This window comes from Adiantum capillus-veneris, chromosome 3 (genome assembly GCF_014529385.1).
Source record: "Adiantum capillus-veneris isolate H3 chromosome 3, ASM1452938v2, whole genome shotgun sequence".
Lineage (NCBI taxonomy): Eukaryota > Viridiplantae > Streptophyta > Polypodiopsida > Polypodiales > Pteridaceae > Adiantum > Adiantum capillus-veneris.
The window spans coordinates 7,598,745-7,622,142 of record NC_140933.1 but is presented as its reverse complement, the minus strand read 5'-3'; positions in this window follow the sequence as shown (position 1 = coordinate 7,622,142).

Sequence of the window (23,398 nt, the reverse complement as noted above, 5' to 3'; positions counted from 1 at the left end):
ATGGGGCTTATAGTGGATGGATATAACATTTTGGACACACTGAATAGAGAAGAAGGAGAGGTTTGGTGCTTTGTGTAATGTATTTTCTCTGTTTAAACAGTTTTTAATATGTATTGAAAAATAAAATCACCTGTTAGTTTCTTGACAAGGTGTACGTTTTGAAAGTTGTGGGTTAAGGAATTCTATGAATGAAATGGCTGCAATGGTTGTTTTTGCTCATTCCTATTTGGATACCATGGGCCCCAACAACACTTCACAAAACCCCCAATCCACTCCAAAAAAGGGTTCTCTCGTGCTTGAATATTTTTCCCCAAAGCAATGCCACATAGAAGATTCTCTTGGGCCTTCACACAAGAGAATCTTCTATGTGTCCCAAGCCCCTCTGGCTCTAGCATTTCAAAATGCTACCTTGGGAGCAACAAAGGGATAGCCAACAAGAGGGCGTTTCAAAAGGTGTCTTAGAATGCTAATCCCAATCTCATTCTCTTTTAGCCAGTGTTTCAAAATTCTCTGCGAGTCAAGGTAAGAGAGTTGGTCATTGGAACCATTTCCACCAGTGTTTTAGAATACTCCACTACAATTGCAATAGAGTGCCATTCAATGCCTCTGTAGACCTCATAGACACATGCATTTTAAAACACCACTTCAAATGACACCCTTTGGTGACCTATGTGTAGTCTAGAGACCATCAACAGAGCCACCCCACCTGGCAACATTTCAAAATGGTACATCAATGGAAAATGCCAATCCAATCTCCTCTTTTGATCCTCTTCTCCACTTTGGTGCTCTCCCACAATCAAGGAGCTCTAGGCTCTAAAACCATGTCAAAGTAGAGAGAGAGAGAGAGAGAGAGAGAGAGAGAGAGAGAGAGAGAGAGAGAGAGAGAGAGAGAGAGAGAGAGAGAGAAAGAGTAATGAACCAACCAACCTTGGCAATGAATTGGTGATCTATACAATGGGGGCTACATGTGCTTATATCATCACCTTAGCAAATTTCCCTACCCAAGATTTGACAAATAAGAGAAATTAATGTCTAAAGCTAAAATAAATATTGGGATCACATTGGGCTATTCACTTGAGATGCTATTATTAATAGTTCCTTGACTCTTGACTTTGAGTGCCCTCAAGAAGAACACTTGATTCTTGGTAGCGTTTAGTTGGAGATAGATATCTATAAATAATAATCTTGCATTCCTTACCTCTTCTAGCTACTACTCTACAAGGTCTACTTTTGATTTGAACCACCTCTCGTGTTCCATGTCGGAAGCTATCCCTTCTCTTTTTTTGTTGTTCAGCAATTCTACTTCATCTTTAATTTGCTTAGAGTTTTCCTTGCCCTTGGGATTCTTCACCCTTGGGGCCCGTGCTTTTAATCTCTTTTTGTAAAGACATCCGAAGCTCTTGGATTCTCCAATTCTACATTTTTATTGAGCTTGCTCAATTTTTTTTTCCACAATACTTTTGAAAAGTGGGTTTTTGAAAAGTTGTTCCCATGTGACTAGTTTCTTCTTTGATCATTTGAGGTACTAACTTTCCCCCTTGGCTAATCTAAGTTTCATGGACAATTCCATTTGATATATAAAACTTTGGGAAGTGACTACATTCATTTTCTACTACAGAGGGAGTCCAACTAGCTTGATGGGAGCAAAAGCACCTGTCAAGCCAAGAGGTAGTGTGGGCATATTGAAGGCTTGTGTAGGTAAATCCCCGTGTGTTTTTCCATAGAACAACTAACCATAGGTCCACCAAATCACACTTCTCATACATGCTCAATCATTTTGCTTTTTCAAAGCCCTCCCCAATAGACGTGAACAACCTGTTCTATCCTTTCTATCCTACCCCATAATGAAGTTTCTTATCAAGCACCACTCACCCCTCATATAATGGTGTCTCTAAGATACATCCATAGTTTGGATCTATTATTGGCATTGCAAGGGCCATAGACACTGATATTTTTGATGGGTTGTCCTGCCCAATTAATCTTCACCCTTAGGACTCTCCCAAATCATGATTCAATACCACCTTTGGCTCAAGATCTCTATCCACTATGGTAAGGATGCCATAGTATCCATCTGTTCCCTCTCTGTAGAATACCAACTTCTTGTCTAATGCTTTCTCTCTTTTGCTAGAAGCATCTAAGCGATTCTCTTGAATGGCCCATCAGGTGAATTCCATGGATTTTTTTATCTCAGCCTAGAAAAGGGCATGGTTCTTGCAGGTTTTTGTCGCCCTTCATGTTGCACGACTCGATAATAATATCTTCTATAATTGAGAAGGAGGTACAAACTCCTCCACCTCAAAGAAGACTCACTCAACATTCCCTTTCAAATTGTCTTCTACCATAGGTGTTTTCCCAACCTTAGTTTGGGAGTCCGTCAGCTCTGTTTTCATGAGGTTCTCGGGATTATTATCCCACAACACATCAAAAGGTTCTCAAACCCACACAATTTAGGATATGTTGTAATAGGTCAGACATGTTCAAAATGCAAATTGTTTTGTCCTCATGTATTTGGTTTGGAATTACCATTATTCCATGAGTGTTTTTTGGCACCTTATGCCCTACATGCACAGCCAAGAGTAGACACCATTTTGAGATTGGATCTTGCTCATTGTACCAAACTTAGAACAAGTTCAAAATGAGAATGCATATTCTCAAACTGAGAACGCAAATTCTCAAGCTTTTCAAACTAAATAGCACGAAAAACTTAGATAATTTTCCAAGGGATTTGTACACTTCACATTGTAAAAGCCATTTTTTCATGTGCGCAAATTTCTTCATTCGAAAGTCTAATGAAGCAAAGTTTGCAGCTTTGATATGTTTCATGAAATGGTTGGATGTGAAGGACCAATTTTATCACTAAAACATATTTTTAGCTCCTAGATTAAGCAACACAATGAAAATCTTGATTACAAATAAGCAAATTACAAGGATGTTTTTATTTTAGTACCTTAATCTCTTGATAAATGCACATCAAAATTTATAAAAAGAACTTTGATGGTTATGTAATGTTACTAGTTCACTTAATATAGGCTTAATTGAGACAATTTCTATTTTCTAATGAAATGCAACAATGCATCTACTTTGAAAAAATTTCCATCAATATAAATTTTTTCATGAGATGATGTATTTTAATTTTAAGCCATCATCATAAGTAGACGGTATTAATTTTTACATGACATTATGGCTTTTAATTTTCCATCATAAGAGTGTGAAATAAATGAAAATGCTACTAAGAGTAGTGAATTTTGTTTGAGGATCTTTCTTCAGAGAGTTCTTAATAAGAATTTGACAATTCTCAAGCCTTTTTCCTAATCCTAAAAGTGGGGAAAATATGGTTCCTGAGCATCTAAAACGCATGATTAATCTACTTTAGACCTACTTTTGTGGGAAAGAAATCATATGGTAAAGAAAATGTTTAATTATTAAGTCATGAGCAATGAACATTTTCAAATTTACACAAGAAGTTCTTTTGTTTTATCATTTTATTTGTAAACACAAAGGTAACAAAATGCTCATGTGAAGTTGCAAAGCCAAAGACTTTGACTTATAAAGTGCACCAAATGGCTGTTTAAGACCTTGCATATATGAGCTGTTTGTTGACAAGCGTGTCTATCATGGCTATCATGCTCTTGATCAAGTAAATTATATCCATGTTGTGATATGCATCCTCTATAAATAGATTGGAAGAATGCCAAACGTTGCCATGTTAAACAAGCCCACTTGGAAAGAGATGGGCTTTAAGTTTTTTTTTATATAATTTAAATAAGCTGTGTCTAGATTCATGAGTTCTTACTCCTTTTTGAGTGTTCAAAATAGCACCCATGTCCATTTCCTTTGATTTCTCCACACTTTTGTACCCCATGTCTTCTCAAAGCCATTTTTCTATTATGTATTTTAGTGGCTTCTTGGGATAACCATGGTCATAGAGAGCCATTCTCTTCCCCATGTCTATCCCTTAATTCCTTTGACTCACTGTCTTCCTCTTCCCCATGTCTATCCCTTAATTCCTTTGACTCACTGTCTTGCTTAAAAATCATGCAAGCATGCGGTCTTTTGCAAATTCTTTCATGAAAGTATAATCAACAAACATGAAATTTATAGTACAGGTTTAAAAACCTTTGGTTTGCATCCCTCCCGACACGCAAGTGCGTTAAGGATGTATTTTATTTTGGCAACCTTTTACTTTATAGAGAAATTCTCTTCTATCATGGCATGTTGAGATTCATGGCTCAACATCTTACCAATGTGTGTGTCTCAAATGCCACAAGAAATTTTGTCATGTGTCAAGATTTTGGTCACTTACAAGATGCTCAACACCATGAGCATTATTACAAGATCATGTGTTTGACTATACAAATATCCATGGCTACTATGGAAGCCGTGCTTTCTTTAGCAACATCAAAGCAATGTTATTTTATGACCCTCAATTTTGTCCCATCTTTAAATTCTTGGATTCCCATACACATAGAAACTATGTTGCATGAATATTCCTAATATAAACATCTAACACCAAAAAGCAAAATTTGTGTGTCAATTGATAATGCAACTTGCATAAAAATCCGCCCAAAGAAGAAAATTACCAATTTGTCTTCAAGGGGTATAAGGTCTCTACCACCCTAGTAGAGTGGGCCTCCTTCTAAAAATCTCCTCAGATCATTTTTTGGTCGTAATAAGCAAGTTAGTGATTTTTAGCAAGTTTTTTGCACCCTCTATTGACTCTAGTTGTAAGAATAATGCAAGTTTGTCAAAAATAAAATTTGAAATTTTTCCTCATTGTCTTCAAAAATAGTTTTGGAAGCTTACAAGTCTTTGGAAACAATCATCACAACCTATTCTATCGTGTGCTAAAATTTCACTGAAATCTATATGTATCCCAATAAATGCTATATATTATAGGTGTGTGCATGTGCCACACCAGCTCATAGCCTTTAAGCTCATCTCCCAAGATCATTTTTTGGTTTTACGTTATGGTGCACTAGGGTTACTCGTTCAACTAATTTCTTATTTTAAGACAAATAAGTTCCAATAAAAAATTAAATGATACGAGAATGTGCATGGTTGGGCATGTGTATGCATGGACATGGATATGCATGCGGATGACCTATGACCACGGGGTGCAACAAATAGACATGTATGGATTCAAGCATGGGAACCCATGAGGTGGTCACCCAAGTTGGAATGGAATGCCTTGTGGAGGAAGGTATGGACTCTTTAGCATGTGTAGTGTCACATGAAGAGCATGACAGCACATAAGTTGTGCGGCCATGTCCTTACCATCCACAGGTTGAACCATGCGTCCTTGCATCACCTCACCAGCCCTCTAGCATGAGCATATCAAAGCACTCCATGCCCATGATCTCTACATGTGTCTCTAGGGAGTAGACCTTCTCTATCTTATCTGCATAGACTTTGACAATACCTCCCGTGTCTCACTAGAGCAATCATGCTCCACCTCTGCCTTTGCAAAGTCCATCGACATGTCTTGTATAGCTACATGCTATATCTCTTGAGTAGATTGGAGCTCACTCACGAATGAGACACATCTCCTCCCTCGCATACCACATGTCAATGACACAACCAAGACCAAACCATCTCAAACCTCAGATACGTCCAATGTAGTAGAGAAGCCATATCTAGCTCCTCTCACAATCACAAGAAATTCGCAATGCATCTAGACAGATTTCTTTTAAAGCAATACATGAAAACTACAATCTGCTAGCTATCTCACTAAGATCAAACTCTATGCAAGATGCACCACTAGGTAATTACAAGCATTCATCTCCTCCAACCTCTATGTCATATGCTAAGCTTATAACCAAGTGAGCACAACCAAGAACACAATGCACATGGTGTATCATAAAAGATGCACCACTAGGTAATTACAAGAATTCATCTCCTCCAACCTCTATGTCATATGCTAAGCTATCAACCAAGTGAGCACAACCAAGCTCCCCACTAGAGAAGGTACTAAACCACTCACAAAATGGTGTGAGGTGGAAGACCACATGTGCGTTTAATAACCACTAGAAGGAAGTCCCACCTAAACTAAACAAATAATCAAGAGGAACACTAGAGGTAAATGTGACATCACCATCACTAACATACTCAGCCATCTCTCTAGTATGTGTCAATACCTCACATGCATCACATATACATCTCCACTGCTACTTCAAAAATTTGAAATATTGATGCTTGATGTGCCCTACGTGACCACAACACCAACAAAACATGTATTGGCAACTACAAGACCTCCATCTCTCATGAGTTGTCACTGTCTTTGAAATGTCACACATAATGAATGTCAAATCAATGAAAAACTCATATACGTCAAAGTGGGAGATCACCTGACCATTGCACTAATCAAACATGATCATTGTATCAGTCCTATGCCATTGTAGCCTGACAAAGCTCTACCAAGATATGTACAATAGCATTGTCCAACCTCTGCTAAACCAAGCAAAATTTGCACATAAATAAGCACCAAGTGATAATGCAGGCACAAATTGGGATAAATAGCTCTCAATCAAGCATAAAATGCATGACCCACATGCATAAGTAGATATCAAATGCAATGTTAACTACGCATCCCACAAATAGTGCTATAAAATCCAAAAATTGCATAAATCTATACCTATAAAGCTGTAAAACATGTAACCTTTGACTACATGTAACCTATGAGGAGTAGACTCATGATCAAAATATCCATCAATAAAAAATATTGCATACCATGTAACCTGTAGTCACTACGAGCTTACACTATAACAGATACAAGAACACCAAATCTGTGTTTAAAATCAACCAAGCCTATCAAAGTAAGAGTCAAAAACTCAATCACTATCAATGTGAGAGTCACACTCAACCACTAAATCCTCAGAGAGTAGACTGCAAAGACATAGATACTATGGCAAGAATCTTGGAGAAAATATGATAGAGGTCTCCCTATAAATTGAGCAATATCTCAAATACTCTTAGCCATAAACAATTGGCAACAAGATGAAAAATAAACTATGCACATAATCAAAGACTCAATCTCTCATTCAAAAGGTGAATGTCGCCACTATACGGAAAAACTATCCTCTTCCTATTACAAACCTTGTGCTAGAACAAGTAGCCAGTAAGAGGCTTACAATTTCTTGGATGGATTTTTAGGTTACAATCAATTGACCATAGATCCTAAAGATCAACATAAAACAAATTTCTCCATAATGGGGGATTTTTGCTTATCGAGTTATGCCTTTTGGATTAACCAATGCACTAGCAACATTCCAAAGACTAATGAGCCATGCTTTTAAGGAATATCTATGGAATTTCCTAGAAGTATATTGGATGATCTTTGTGTGCACTCCACAGAAAGAGAGAGTCATTTCAAACGTTTACTATGTGTCTTTGAGAAATGACGTCTATATAGAATTTTCTTAAATACTAAAAAATTCATATTTATGGTTAGATAGGGCAAAATTCTTAGACATGTTTTATAAAAAAATGGTAATTCCACAGACATGGAGAAGGTGGCAGTGATTGCCCCCCAAATGACTAGGCCAACAAATGTTAAGGAAGTTCAGGCATTTATGGGACATTGTGGTTATTATTGTAGATTCATCTACACGTATGCCTTCATTGAAAAACCCATTTATAGCCTTATTACTCAATTTGAATTTAAAAATGAATGTGAAGAATCATTCCAAAAGCTTAAACAGGATTTTTTCATATTACCAATACTAAAATCTCCATACTAGACCGAAGTGTTCCATATGCATGTGGATTTTCAAGCTTTTCTATTGGATGCATCTTAGCTCAGCCAGGAGTGGGGACAATGGATTTTCCTATCTCTTATGCTAGCAGACAACTAAACCTAGAAAAAAAGTACTACACAACCACTGAAAGAGAAGGTCTTGAAATGGTATATGCAGTCAAGAAATTCCAACACTACTTGTTAGCTAACAAGTTTGTCTTTTTTGTAGAGCATCAAGCTTTACTCTATTTGGTGAACAAGACGTGCAATATAAGGAGGATTGTGAGATGGTTCATCATCCTACTCAAATTTGACTTTACGATGGTGATAAAAAAGAGCACTACTTATCAAAGAGCGGATCATCTGTCAAGACTCACCTAAGAGGAAGCATCCAAAGGAGTAGCTGATGATTTACCAGATGCTTATCTCTTTTCTATATGAAAAAGGTTCCAAGATGGTCATAAGATCTTGTATCCTTTATGACCATAGTGGAAGTAGATTCCCAAATACCACTTCCTATTACACCATGATTGATAGAGAAATCCACCCTACATCAATTGCTGGCTGGAAGATTGTATCAAAAAAACAAAGATGGAATCTTGCTTTTGTGCATTAACCTCAAGGAACAAGAAGCCTACTTGAGTCAAGCTCATACCACGGTAGTAGGACTGCATTTTGAACAAGACCAAACCCTACAATGGTTGACTTGGCTGGGAGTTTATTGGCGTACCATGAAGAAAGATGCTCATGATTACATGAATAGTTTCTCTCAATGTAAAGAAAGAGCCGCCATACCCCATCCCATGTTATTTCAGATTTCAGTAATGCCACAATGGAGTAGGTATATGGTAGAAACTTTGACTAAAATAATATTCCCAAAAGATATGCATAAACGACAATGAAGGACAATAGAGACTAAAGCAGCCAATTATGCAATGATTGGGAATCAGCTCTACCAACGAGGAAAAGGCTAATAGGTTAGACTGTGTGCCAATGAAGAGGAGTATCTTCCTATCTTGGAGCAAGCACATGCGGGTCTAGCAGGAGGCCACTTCTCTCATGAGACCATGACCAATGCTATATTGATGACATGCATCTGGTGGCCAACATTGTTTGCCAATGCCAAAGAATTTTTCCGACAATGCGATTAATGTCAACGAGCAAAGATGCCGACACAACTTGATAGTATGTCACTACGACTATGATGGGAGAACATGCATTTTCTAATGGGATACAGACTTTATGGTTCCAATACAACCATCGGTATACAAAACTCAAGTGCAATATATTATTATGGCCACAAATTATTTAACATTAGAATGGTAACAAGACACTTTTATGTCCTTGGACACTTTTATGTCCTGTTAAGTGACCATTTTTCTTGAATTATTTGAAGAGTATGAAAATGAATTTCTAGGTGCTATAAATCCACAAAGTTGATTTATGAGCTGAAATAAACTTGATTTTTTTTTTGGAGTATCGATCTCACCATTAACCTTACTCATGCACAACATTTTTGAACCTAAACTGTGTGAAAAAACGGGTCCTGTTTTTGGTTTTTTTTTTAGTTTTTGGTAACTATACCACTCTAAACTTCATGTTTGTGAGGTTTATATGGCTAGAGGTTAGGCCTTCATAGTTCTCAACATGTTTTGATTCTTGTAGGGAGAGCTAAGTGTTAAAATTGAAAGTTATGACCAACTTACAAGAATTGCATAATCATGTTTTTTGGCCAAAATTAGCACTTTTATGATTTTTTGGTGGCTTTTTTTATATCCAAATTCAATTTTGATTGTGTAAGCGTAATGTATAACATAAAGCTAATCTTCCTTGAGTTTTGTGGGACCTAATATGCTATATAGTATAGTATATGATGATGGTTGAGTTTTTTGATTGTTGAAGAGTACGATATATTTTAGAGTAGCAAGTATAACTTTCTCAATATTGCTAGTTTCTTAGGCCAATTGTGTGTATTTTGTAGGTAGTAACCATATCTAATCATAGACTACAAACTTGGCTAGATATTGATTAGTTTCTATGGGTTTCTAGAGGTCATAATGCTAAACCCAGTTTTTTCATGTTTATTGTATTTAGCACTTTATCATTGCCCCCAAGGTTCCACTTAGTAAGAGATCCATTATCCTTTTGACATGCTCCATGGCTCCTTTGGAATCCAAAGGCCCAAAGGGAACTAACAAAACATGTATATAGTATCTATATTGAGAGTGACATAGATAGTTTGATGATAGGTCCGCAGAATGGAAAAAATGCAACTTTTTTGTACCTATTTCTTTTGCCCAAAACAAATTTAGTGAGGTAAAAGCAACCATCTGTTTTGATCACCAACCCATTGAAGTTAACGGGGCATTTTATCTCATGTCCTACAAAAATCCCCACTCTTATTTATATACAATCAACCATAAGAAATTGCTATTTTGGGCAAAATACACTAGTCCATCAACTTTGGAGGCTTGTAGTGACCAAGGGATGAGAAAACTTACAAGTTTCTCATTTTTTCCATCTGTAGTAGTTCTTGAACTATAAGCTCATGAACGGATTTTTCAAAATGAGTGGATCTACTATGGTTTTGGAATTTTTTTCCAAAACCCTAAAAGGACACTTTTATGTCCTGTTAGGTTACCATTCTAGTGTTAACCAAATGGGCTGAAGCATGAGCCACTAGGAAGAACAATGCTCTAACTATTGCTACGTTCCTATAAAAATGCATATTCACTAGGTATTGACTACCTATTGAGCTTGTAAGTGATTACGGATTGCATTTTCTCAATGAGGTGATAGAACACTTATTAAACAACTTCATGGTAATCCATAACAAATCTGTACCCTATCATCCTCAAGCGAACGGTCCAGCAAAACATACATGTAGGAGGTTAAGGTGGATGGTGGCATGAAAACACCATGGTGAGAGAGAGAACACACAACAGAGATGAACAAGGGAGACAAAGTGATTCGACACGGGCAACAAAAAGCAAAGCTATATTTTGCTATAGTAAAAACATTACAATATATAAAAGATTAGCCATGCAAAACTTCTAAAAAGAGTGAAGTTCATTTGCATGCTCCATAAGTATATCAAAGTAGATGAGGGCTGAAACCCAACAACCCCCCCCTCAAGCCCAAATTAGATATATCACTCTAATGATATCTCGAGTTTTTGGTGTACTTGAAAACCGTGAGTTTTAGGTTCTCCCACAACCAAGGATTTTGGTGTATCCACAACCTAGTGCTATGGTAGTGAACCCCCCTTTAAGCATAGATAGGGTGTAGGTAAAAAATTAGCTACCAAACAAATGGAGTTTTTGGTTCACTTCCAAACCTTAGGTTTAAGGTGCACCCAATAACCTCATGAGAAGTGCAACAAAAATAGGAGTTGAACAAAAATTGGTAGTTTGGGAGGTCTTACCACTCATGTGTGGCACTGTCTATAACCCATACAATTTATTTTGACTAGGAAAAACATAAAAAGAGTTGACCTAAAGAACATTGTTGTCAACAAAAAATATTTGAGATTTGTTGTCTCCATCAATCTCATGAATATGATTTTTACCCTTTTGAAAGCATCTATTTGAAGGATGATGTGACTTACCACAATGAACACAAGGATTCTTCTTAAAATAGTCCTTTGTCTGGTGATTGTTGCACCCACAAATGACACAAGTTCCTATACAATGGATGGTCGATATGAAGCTGGGGTAAAAGCAATATTAGTGAATAGGCACTGGGAGTATCAGAAGAACTGATGGGGGATACTGCATATGCACTAGGATTAATGGGAGAATTGGTACGAGATATCCTTTTTGTTCTTCTTGTACTGAATTGATGATCCATCCAAGGAGGGCAGCGGATCTTTCTCTTTTAAAACAATAACAATCTGATGGAATTCATCAGGCAAGTTTTTTAACAAAATAGCTATGAGATCTTCTTCTAGCACTGGGGCTTTGACATAAACAAGTTGAGTTTTAATACTCTTTAATAGGTTAGCTAAAAATGTAATTTTTTCATCAGCACACATAGCAGGAGAGTACAAATCCATCTTTAGTCTCATCATTGAATACTTAGCTTTAGCACCAAAAACCTTCTCTAGTTGTATCCAAGCAGCACTAGAAGATTGCACGTCATCCAAGTAGTGAATAAATTCATCTTTGAGAGATGTCAGAATAATACCTAATGCTTGCTTTTTGTTGCATTTTTTCTCGATAGATAGTGCTCTCGTAACTGCAGTGGATGTATCGGCTTTGCTGGTTGATAAGAGTTTCACGACATTCCATAGCTTCTTCCGTATCAAATAACCCTTCACTTTAATTTGCTAGGTATGAAAGCCCGTTCCACTGAATTTATCCACCTTTGATGACATGCTTGAGATTCCAATAATAGCTTGTAGTTGCCTTGCTCGCTATAATAACTTGTAGTTACCTTGCAAGAGAGCCTTTTGAGATGCTATGAAAACTGCCAATACTAGCCATTTCGATATGCTAGCAACTAGCAAGAGCCTTTCACTTTCTGCAGTATCATTTCAAAATGCTCACAAAATGCTCACAAAATGGTCTCCTGCAAACCTGACAACCTTTTGATATGCGTGTGCAGAGGTCCTCTCATCTTCCTTGCTATCGGATGGCGTTTTGAGATGCCTATTAAGGCTCCCAACAGAGCATTTTAAGAGGCTTCCATTATTTACCTGCTTGCTTAGTTCCCATAAAGATAACGTTTTGATATGCTATCAGAACTAGCACCTGCTCGATTGGGTGCTTTACAATAGCGTTTTGAGATGCTAATCATCAACAAAACCTTGTGCCAGCGCTTTTGGTTGACATCATCTTAAAATGCTTCTGTAGGGGCATCACATAGGTCCACCTTGCATCTTGATGACACCGCCTCCTTCAAGCTTGCCCATAGCATCTTGAGATGCAATATGCAGCACTTGAAGCTTCTGTCGATTTCCCTGCGTCTTGAGATGCCCGCCTTGCAATGCCATAAGGAGTTGATACCAGTTGTAGGAGGTTAAGGTTGATAGTGGCGTGCAGAGACCATGGCGGAAAGAGGAGAGAGAACACGCAGCAAAGATGAACGAGGGAGAGAGAGTGATTTGACATGGGCAACAAAATGCAAAGCTATATTTTGCTATAGTAAAAACCTTACAAATATATAAAATATTAGCCATGCAAAACTTCTAAAAAGAGTGAAGTTCGTTTGCATGCTCCATAAGTACATCAAAGTAGATGAGGGCTGAAACCCAAAAACACAAACAAGATCCTAAGATCTGTACTAACTAAAATTGTTAGTTCGAGAAGAATTGACTAAGAGATGCATCTTCATTTAGCCTTGTGGGTGTATCGAGTTTCATTCAAAACAACCTTGAACACGACGCCTTTTAACTTGGACTATGGATTAGATGAAATATTGCCAATGGAATTCTTATTACCCAGTCTCAAAGTTTCACATGAGTTGGAATGGAAAGAGCACGAGTTGTCAGAATGACTTGAGGACTTGGAACCACTAGACGAACAACAACTAGCAGCCATTGCCCATTTATATGCACATGAATGAAAATTAAAATAGTTTTTTGACTCACATTAAACCAGGGGATTTGGTTCGAGTTTATTCCTTGAAACAACATATACCCAAGTTCAAGAAAAAGAGATGCGGTCCTTTTGTCATTAAAGATGTTTCACTGAGTGATGCCATCAAACTAGCTACCTAAGATGGAGAAATCAGGGAAAATTAAATTAGTGGATGTCGACTTTGCAAATACCACCTGCCCTTGACTAATGACCTTTTGCAAAGAATGCATGCAGCAAAGGAAAGAAAGCTTAAAAAATAATAGGTGATTGAGGAAGCACACATTCACGTTTTAAAGAGGAGAGTAGCACGGCAACCGATTCCTCAAGTTCTATCCCTCAATACCCTCCAGATTCAACCCTTGGCAGATGACCAAGTGGAAACCAATGATAAATGGCTAGATGTACTTGATATGCGGATCATAATGTATCTAAAAGAGAATTACACGATCAAGGCCTTAGCAGATATAGGTGCCAGAGTCAATGCGATCAGTTATTCTACTTATCACGAAGAAACTACTCAATCACTTGATTATTACCAGGCTACTGTCAAGGGATGCAGCACGAAAGTAACTCCAACTTTAGGAAAAATCAACTTGAATATCATTGTTCATGGATTCTCTTGATTTCATACTTTCATATGCGTAGCGGATGAACATATGAATGAAGACTTAATATTGGACTTCCATGGATGCGAACCTATAAAGAAATCCAAGATTGGGATGCCAAAATTTTGGAGCTTACACTGAAAGGAGGACAACTGAAGGTACCATTTTCATATAGTAAGGAAGAGTGGAAAGCAAGCCTTAGTATTTTCAATTAGCAAAGCACGAATCGTGTGATACAATTAGAATTGCCGCTTCACACAAAATTTCTGTTCACCATCATAACATGCAGGGGACTAGGCAAATTTGGCTACATAAAAGTTACCTTATCCACCCTCACCAAATCAGGGTGGGGTACCTAAAAAATTGCTACACACTAATATGAAGCCTACTATGGAACCATCCTATCGATATCATCAACAAAAACCGCAATTCTAGACAACAAAGTGGGTTCAAAAACCTAAGAAAAAACCTGCCATCAGGTTCAAAATGAAGACTAGTTGTAGCAAGGTCTTTCAAGAAAACCAAATATAGGTCTTTACAAATGGGTACCAAAGATTCGACCATCATCTGCAACTATGCCCACTGTGAGTATCGCACAATGAGTATCACACAATCAAAGAACGTGCTCACTGCTCGATTGCTGCAGGATTTACTCTTCAAGAGAGTTCCAACCCTTGAGTACACTACTCAAGAACCACCTCTTGCACCGCATAGTGTGTTTACATGCATTGACATCAATAGCATGACTCGGGCAATCTCGACCATGCATACTCACAATTTTATCGCCCAAGCACTGCACAAATCGGATTGTACCCTATCGTCCCAAAGGAATTGAACAAGAAGGGGGGAGACATTCTGAATGTGGACCAAAGCATATGAATCTGATAAAGAAAACGGAATTTTTTTGAAGTAATTGAATGTTAACGAGTAATTTTTTTTGGGAAAATTAAATGAGGTGTCCTAATAATTAGGTGAATGGGGAGAACGTAATATAATAACCCCTAGATGTGAGAATACAAGTCAAAAAAGCCAAAAATATTACAATTTTTACTCTTGTTGTGTGTTTTCAGGCCAAAAACATGATCAAAATGGAGCTAGTCAAAAAAATATGTCCAAATAATAAGTATTTTGGTATTTTTAAGCTAGGAATGAAATTTTTTCGAGTGGCTGGGATAATTTCGTTCATTTATTGTCAATAAAAGATAATAAGGTTTAAAATAAATAAATAAATAAGCAAGAATGTCAAAATTGGAATCCAACTTCAAACGTCAAGTCTTGAAGTTCAATGGAACAACCAATTTCTTAGGGGCAACTCCGAGTAAAAAGTTCGACGGCGACTCCGACTCACCAACCACCTGGGACAATTTTTGATAGAAAGGTCCTTAGGTGTCGGTTTTCAAATTTTTTCGATCCAAGGATATGTAATGAAAGCTACTTGGCTCAATGGGTAGGTACAGGACGGGGGGTATCAGGAAAGTCCAGGTATAAGGTCATTTCTACTCTTATTTGCATTCTAGTCCCTTGAGAGAGAGCTTTAGCTAGTGGTTTTTGGCAACCTTTTGCGCTCTTTTGCACAGAGTCTGTTGGTTCTTACTCACTCTATCCATGATGGGTAGTTCCTAACTATATAACAAAGCATTTTGATTACCACTTTGTCCACCACCAAAGCCGGAGGGGCACGACACACATGGAAATCTGGGAGTTTTGGAAACAAAGACGCTTACACTAACCACACCGGACATCCAAATTACACCAAACTTGAACCATAGGCTTAGCTCTAGTATGAGACTAGTGAGCTCTAAAGTGCAGAACTTGAGCAAATATCTAACCTAGTACACCTTAGGTGCGTCGAAGATAAAAATGCTCAAAATTTGACCAGAATTGACCTATGTGTAGAGGCCATCATGTAGGCGAACTGTAGAGAATTGGGGGTGCATGAGACTCCATCTCATTAGGATAGGGAAATGACCATATTCCCATTGCAAAGTGACATTTTTCACTTTTGTGGAAACTATTGATCCATTTGCCCCATCAAAGTCAAGGGGGGCACTCCAAACACTATACCTGACTTCTACTAACCTTCAATGGGTCCACAATCATAGGCTAGTGACTGCCAGATCAAGCTCTACTCAGAAAGGGATAACCAACTTCACCGAGATCAACACCAAGTGCAAGATATAGGACAAGGGCCATCACCTACCTTTACTAAGAAAAATTGGGGACATAAATGACAATAAAATGCAAAGTCTATTTAGGTGCACCAAAGATAATCTACCATAATTGAATCACTTTTTGCACATTTTTTCACATAAGCATGATCCCCTTAGCTGACACATAGCCTACACCACTGTGATATACACTTATCATTTTGCACTTCACTATGTTGCACTTTACCATCCAAAAGATGCTAAAGTGGACACAAAGGGGTTTTGGCTTGCCAATTGAGCTCAAACTTCACCAAAAACCAAGTTGCAACCCCACAAGGGTACTCAAGTTGAAAGAAGCCCAAAAATATCCAGTATAACACAAATCTATCTTAGGCGAGCCTAAGATAGATTGTGGCCAAAGGACTCTGACTCATCAAATTCATCACGGATGTGTTTATAGAGCCCAACTACATCACCATGTCAATTTTCATCAAGAATGACACATAACAACTCCATCAAACACAACAAGCTCTAATAGCGGAAAAAGTGGTTACAAAATTGCCCATAACTCCCACCATAGGGGTCTGAAAGCCATCATACTTCAAGAAGATCTCCTATAATACATACACACCCTGTTCATCCACTCTGGCAAAAAATTGCATGCACTCTCTCTCTCTCTCTCTCTCTCTCTCTCTCTCTCTCTCTCTCTCTCTCTCTCTCTCTCTCTCTCTCTCTCTCTCTCTCTCTCTCTCTCTCTCTCTCTCTCTCTCTCTCTCTCTCTCTCGCATCTTAGGTGCTCTTAAGATAGATTCTACCAAGAATTGTGTTTTTATTGCACCTTGATTGCTGTATTAGCTATTTTACTTGTTGGGAATTGTTGGAACAAGGCTGAAAACCATATTTGATGATTTTCACTCCACTTGGGAGCTCTAGAAGAAAACTATGAAGGCAAAACTAGCCAAGCTTCCATCATATCAAATAGAGGAAGGTTCCCTAAAGGAGGTCAATGCTACATGGCTGGCCAAAGAATAGCTAGATAGCCAGCATGTCACCATTTATCATGGCATATTCAGCTTGTGATTACCCAAGAAGAAGCTGGACCCTCCGCTCCACCCAAAAGCTTAACTACAGATGAAGAGGTCCCGCTAAAGAAACAAGTGGAAGATGAACAAGAGCAATATGTGAAAAGAATATATGCAGTGGGAGGAGAGGAACCTGAATTTCATTAATTTCAATCTTCTCACACTAGAAAATATCAATGAATAATGACATTAGTAGGATCTTCCCTTCCCACTCATCAAGTTCAAAGTGTTACAAATCAAAAAAAGGTTGCTCCAGGATGTTGCAACTACAATGGTACATCCCAAGTGGCAAGAGGTCTGGTTGAATCAAAACCCCAAGTATCTCATCTTGTACACTAATGCACCACCAAGTATAAAACAAAATCTTGTGCAGTATCCGGTTCCAAGAGTCCAAAGTTGGCAGTAGCACTCTATCATACAATAGAAGAGTCCAACCTGGCTAAACTATTCAAGGTTCCCACCACCACCAAATGACAATCCCACTAAAGATTACATGGTGGAAAACCTCTCATCGACTATCCAACACTTCTACGAAATACCAGACTTGGCTTGCATTATGCAGGTCAAGATATCAAAGATGCTACTTACATGCCTACAAACCTTCCATCACGGGGAGCAGACGGATGCAGCTTGGATGTCCTTCCTTGAAGGCGATAAAGGGTTATGCTATGATTTATCAGGGAAACCTTCAAAGAAAGTGCTCCATGGTTTTTATGCCAAGGTGACGTTATTACCCTCTAACTCCATGAAAGCCTTTGAAGAAGCGTTCTATATGGGATTTTTGACATACAAAAGTAAAATCTTTGACCTAGTCATCACAAATTTGCGAGCTTGATTTGTAAGTATTCAATAATTGAGCAAAAGAACAAAATCACCATGCAATTCATGTCTATAGAAGACAAAGAGCTTCAAATCAAGCATCAACAAGGATTGGAACAACATGCGAAGAGGACTGAAGCCAGAAAGCCCGACCACTACTTAGCACCCTAAGTAGTTGTATTGCACACGGCACAATCAAAGAGGGGGGAATGTTAGCTACTCAGCTAGAAAAAGCATCCGAAGGAAATCATCCCTATTTTTTATCCCCATTGATGAGAAATCCCATAAATTTTCCAAAGCTATCGTATTATTATTGATCTTCAAAGAGTGTAAAGGGATCAAGGGCTTCCAAAGTTGTAATTGAATGCAGTTCCCTAAGCCCGATCATTGAGCCCATATAGCTAGTAATCCATTTCTTAAACCTTGGCTAAGGTATAAAAGCCATTTTTTGTAATTTTGGACCTAAGTTTTTAGATAATGAAAGTGAGTGTACGTTACAATATAGTACTATGAGTTCTCTATTTTTTTGTGTTCATGTCTCCCTTGTGCTGTTGCATTATGATTCTGAGCATACCAACATGCTCGCAAGTGAAAGCTCTCCCTTTGTATGTAAATTTTACGTGATGAAGTTGTGTTTTTAGTCATGCATATCTATGAGACATTTCCATTCCTTATGCACAATACACACATCCAAATTAGTTTTTGACCATAGGAATAGATATAGCACATTCTAAGGAAGCTTTAGAGTGCTTTCATAGGTTGAAACCAACCTGCACAAAATAGGTTGTTATCTTTGGTGCAATTTTGTCTGAGTGTCAAAAATGACTTTCGAGCACATGGGGATTTTGTGAATACTCTTCACGTTCTAGGTAATAAGCTCCATTGCATTTAAAGCTTCATAGCTATACAAATTCATCGGGTTAAGCTTGCGGTAAGGAAAGTGGCTTTTGATGTTTGACACACATCTGAGAGTGATCTAGGTAAGACCACATTGAACTTGGGTTTGCCAAGAGATTAGCTATCTCTTGTAGCCTCCATGCACTAGTTGGGTCAGCTATGTCCCACGGATTGACATTTTATGTATGTGGTTCTCGCTTTGCTAGCATCGATATGGTGAGGCTTGGCAGCCGACCGACACAACATCACAATAGGGAATGAACCAACAAGGACGGGGGAGGTTGTGCAAGGCATAGGCTAATAAGAAAGTTCGTAGCTTGAAAAACCTATATGAAGATCCTTCTCTCACTCATTTTGGACACATGTGTCTGGAAACCGCACTCTCCTCATGTTGCAATTACAACCTTGGTGAAACATCCCCAAAGTCTTGTGAGATCAACAGATCCAAAACACATTAGGTAATGAAAATTTTAGTTTGTTTATGTGATACATAGTTTTTACTCTGTCAATATGTTCCTTCTCTTTGTATTCCAATCCAAGTGCTAATATACTTCTTATTTGCCTAAACCAAGCTATGTTCCTATAAAAGCCAACAAGATATCAAGCTATGCAACATCTACTTTGTGCCTCTTGTATATTTATGCAAGGGTAGAGATGAATATAGTGCATACAATTCATTAAAAAATTAGGATTTGCACTCAGTTCAAGAGGTTATGCTTATTTTGCATTTGGAGCATGAAGTCACAAAATTTTGCTCAACATAACTATAACCTAACCTATGTTCACTCTTCTTAAGTCTCTAGCCTAGCTACATTGATCTAGCTGTCTGCCATAGTGGATGTGTATGAACTATAACCTAATCGATCTTCACTCTTCTTAAGTCTCTAGCTTAGATGCATTCATCCAAGTATCTACCATAGTGGATGTGTATGAACTAGAAAGGGTTCAAAGAAGTCTTGCCAGGGGATAGGTGGGTGAGTTGTGTGCTATGAAGGTACCAAGCATGGTGAGAATGTCAACTAAGCTTTTGGTGGGGGAGGGCATTTCTTTAAAGAGGATTAGTGGCTGTTCCCAAGGGGGACCCTTGTTGATCAATTTCCTTCTCCATGGAAGGCCTCTTTGCACTACCTCTTTATTATTGTGGGGTATGGCGGCATCCCTCTCTTTGCATCAAAGAGAAACGTGTTTGCCTCGTCTCAAAGGTTCATTAAATTGGAAATGTTGTCTGACAAATCAGAGTCTTGTTCCACTTTGCCACAATGTTATGGCCTGCACTGTGGTGGTCATCGGAGGATGGGGGCGTGTATTTTCTTGGTGGCGATAGAGCCTAAGGTATGCATGAACTACAGAGCATGAAACAAAAACTACTTGTGGACACTCGTTGGTGTAGTCAAAGTTAGAAGTGGTGCCAAGTGGTGAAAAGGGTTGAATTTTGAGGAAAAAATATTTTTTAGCCAAGTTTTTTGAGGATTTTGGGGAATTTTGAAGGCCTTGGAAGTGATGGGCTTCAAGAGCTGCCACATGGAACTCGACTTAACCCACATGCACAAGGAGTTGGGCCGAAGGCGGGGTATATAGGCAAAAGTGCACCCTTCATATGGTATCAAGTGGGAGAGAGGGGAGCTCCCCTAGTGCATGGCTATGGTGTCTGTGAGGCGGCCCTGCATGGGTGCTATGTCATGCACGTGAGAGTCGATGCATGATGGCGCTCTGTGACTATGCAAGAGGCCCTCTGGGCAGCGATGGTCCACGATGCAGATGGTGATGTGGCATTCTCAATGGAGTCCATGCCCGCGGGCGTTCAAAATGGTCAAAGCCTTTTATTGAAGGGAAGGTGCACCAAAAGGGTTGTCACGGTGTCATGACAACCAAAATGGGCTCAAGTGAAGGACTCTCAAGTGGTAGAGAGAGAGAGAGAGAGAGAGAGAGAGAGAGAGAGAGAGAGAGAGAGAGAGAGGTGTTGAGGTGTTGGCAACCCCTCAAATGTGCTAAAATGGTATACTCCAAGTGGATCAAATGAGCTCCCATTCAAAAAAGAGGTCCCCTTGAGTTAAATGGGCAAGAAGAACCCACTTTTTGCTTTTTATTTTTTGTAAATGAAGCATGCCTATAAGAGGGATTTTCAACGCTTTGTAAAGGGCTTTTTGCCAAGAGATTTTTGAAGCAAGGGGAGTGGAGCTTTTTCTCAGTGTAAGCCATGAAGTTTGTGTAAGATTTTGCAAGGAGAAGTTTGACTCCCTCCCCCCTCCCCCCATCTTGGTGTCAATTCGCCGCTCCCCCTACCTTCTTCTGCTCATGTAATTTGCCTGTGTTTCCGGTTGCGGTGTCGTTGAGTGAAACCCCGAACCGAGGTCCGTGTATGCAAAGTGAGAGAGAGAGAGAGAGAGAGAGGTTTGTGTGAGTCTACAGTGTGGAATAGAGATGTTGGGTGTGTGATATGTGTTGGAGCTTCTCGTGAAGCACGTGTGTGTATTGGTGAGGCAAAACAAGTTGGTGCAGGCGAGATTGTGTGAATTGTGTGGGTGAATCCTAGTGGGGTGCTATGTTTACCTTGGGCTATAGAGAGGCACACATTTTGTGTTCCGGGGGTGTACCCCCTTCCCCCTTTCCATATTTTGATGCTCCCACTAAGGAAAACATCAATTCTCTTGATTTGGTTTATGGTGTCACTGTGTATGCCAAATGAGGACAACAAGATGTAGACTTTTCCACTCATAATGCGTGATAAAGCAAAAGTGAGGTACGAAGCATTGGAAGGTGAAATTGAGGCTTGCTTGGACGGCTCTATGGGCACATTTCTTACATGATTTCCACAAATAGGCATCCTTGGTCAAGATGGATGCCAAACTGAAGGTGCTTAAACAAGATGTAAATGAAGAATTTGATTTGTTTTTGGATCGTTTTGAATCTTGGTGGGTAGAAGTGGCGGCAGCCATGCAGTTGGCTAATGGTGACTACTTTAAGCTGGATAAATGCATGGCGTGCCTACATCATAAAGTGAGGCAAAAGGTAGATTTTGAAATCTCGGAGAAATATAATGGTCCAGTGGCAATTGTGAAGGCAAAGAGAAATAAAATCAAGAAGAAGATTGAGTAGGGTGTGTCGGGCTATGAAGCAGTGATTCCTACTGAACCACATGGTCCATGGGATGCTTCTAATTAGGAGAACCATGGGAGCTGAGGTGTAGCAGTTGTGTCGCAGAGTTGGGTGCAAATTTTATAGAATTTCTCCAAGCAAATGTAGGAGTTGAGGCTGAGCATGATGGATAGAGGATAACCAAGAGGAGCAAGGGGCAGGGCAAGGCCACTGCTTGGCATGTGCTATAATTATGGTGAAGAAGGACATTACGCATTGGATTTCCCTCATCTGTCAAGAGAAAGAGGTGATATCTACCCATTCTTTGGTACAGGAATAGGTCAAGCATAGTTTAATGGTCGAAGAGAGGAGGTGCCCGAGAATCTAGTGCAACCAGATCCTCTAGATGGCGGTGAAGTCCCTAAAGTAAACATCGTTGGAGTGGATAAGTATGATTTCTAAGTGTTGGCCAATAAAAATTCAAGAGCTAAAAGGGAAACAAAGATCGAGCAGGAGACTAGAGCTTGTAAAGGTAAAGAGAAATAAACAAGTGGCTCTTTCATCTTCCTCGTCCATTAAGATTGGTTCTCCCATGGTTGCATAAGCTCTTGCTCCTCTTCCTCTTCCTCTGCTATGTCCTCCATTTTTACGTCCTCTTAAATTATCCCCTTGATTAATTTGAGGTTGAGGAATTTCGGTTGTAATTCCATGGTTTTTGTCTTTTGGACAATTATTTCTATAGTTCCCCATTTGATTGCATCCATACCACCTAACCTTTGGGAAGGTCAGCTCCAAGTTTATTTCCGCAGCTACTCCATGTTGTTGATAACTTTGGTTAAAAGTTTTCATAGCTCTTTCCCTGAAGTTGTTAACACTATTATAGTTCCTTGCAGAGGCAATTCCTTCTGCTGCAAGAGGTTTAGCTCTGAGAAGGTCATCTTGAATTGATGTAGGCCTCATACCTTCAAGTCCATGCTTGGAATGAGTTGGATGTGTTCAGACAACTATTCCAGGTTGGTACTTAAGAGTTAGAGATTTCAGATTCAAAGAATTTAGATAGCACTTCAAAGTACTGGAAGACAAAACTGGAAATGGAATTACAAGACACTATGACTAGAACTAGAATCGGAATTGTATTCAGAATAGTCAATGTACAATTGGTGAGCATTAAGTATGCCAGTAAATGGCTTTATACTTACCGAGAGAGAGAGAGAGAGAGAGAGAGAGAGAGAGAGAGAGAGAGGGAGAGAGAGAGAGAGAGCAGTACAAGATGTCATTACAAGATGATTATAAGGTGATTACAAAAGTCACAAAATTTCCTCAAAGGCGGAAATTGCCGAAGTACACCATTAATACCCAACTTGTAAAGTGCTCCAGCAATGATGGTGAATTTCAAACTCCAAAAAATTAGTGCCTTTTTCTTGTTCGGAGATCAATATTTTGGGAATTTGCCTAGCTAAAG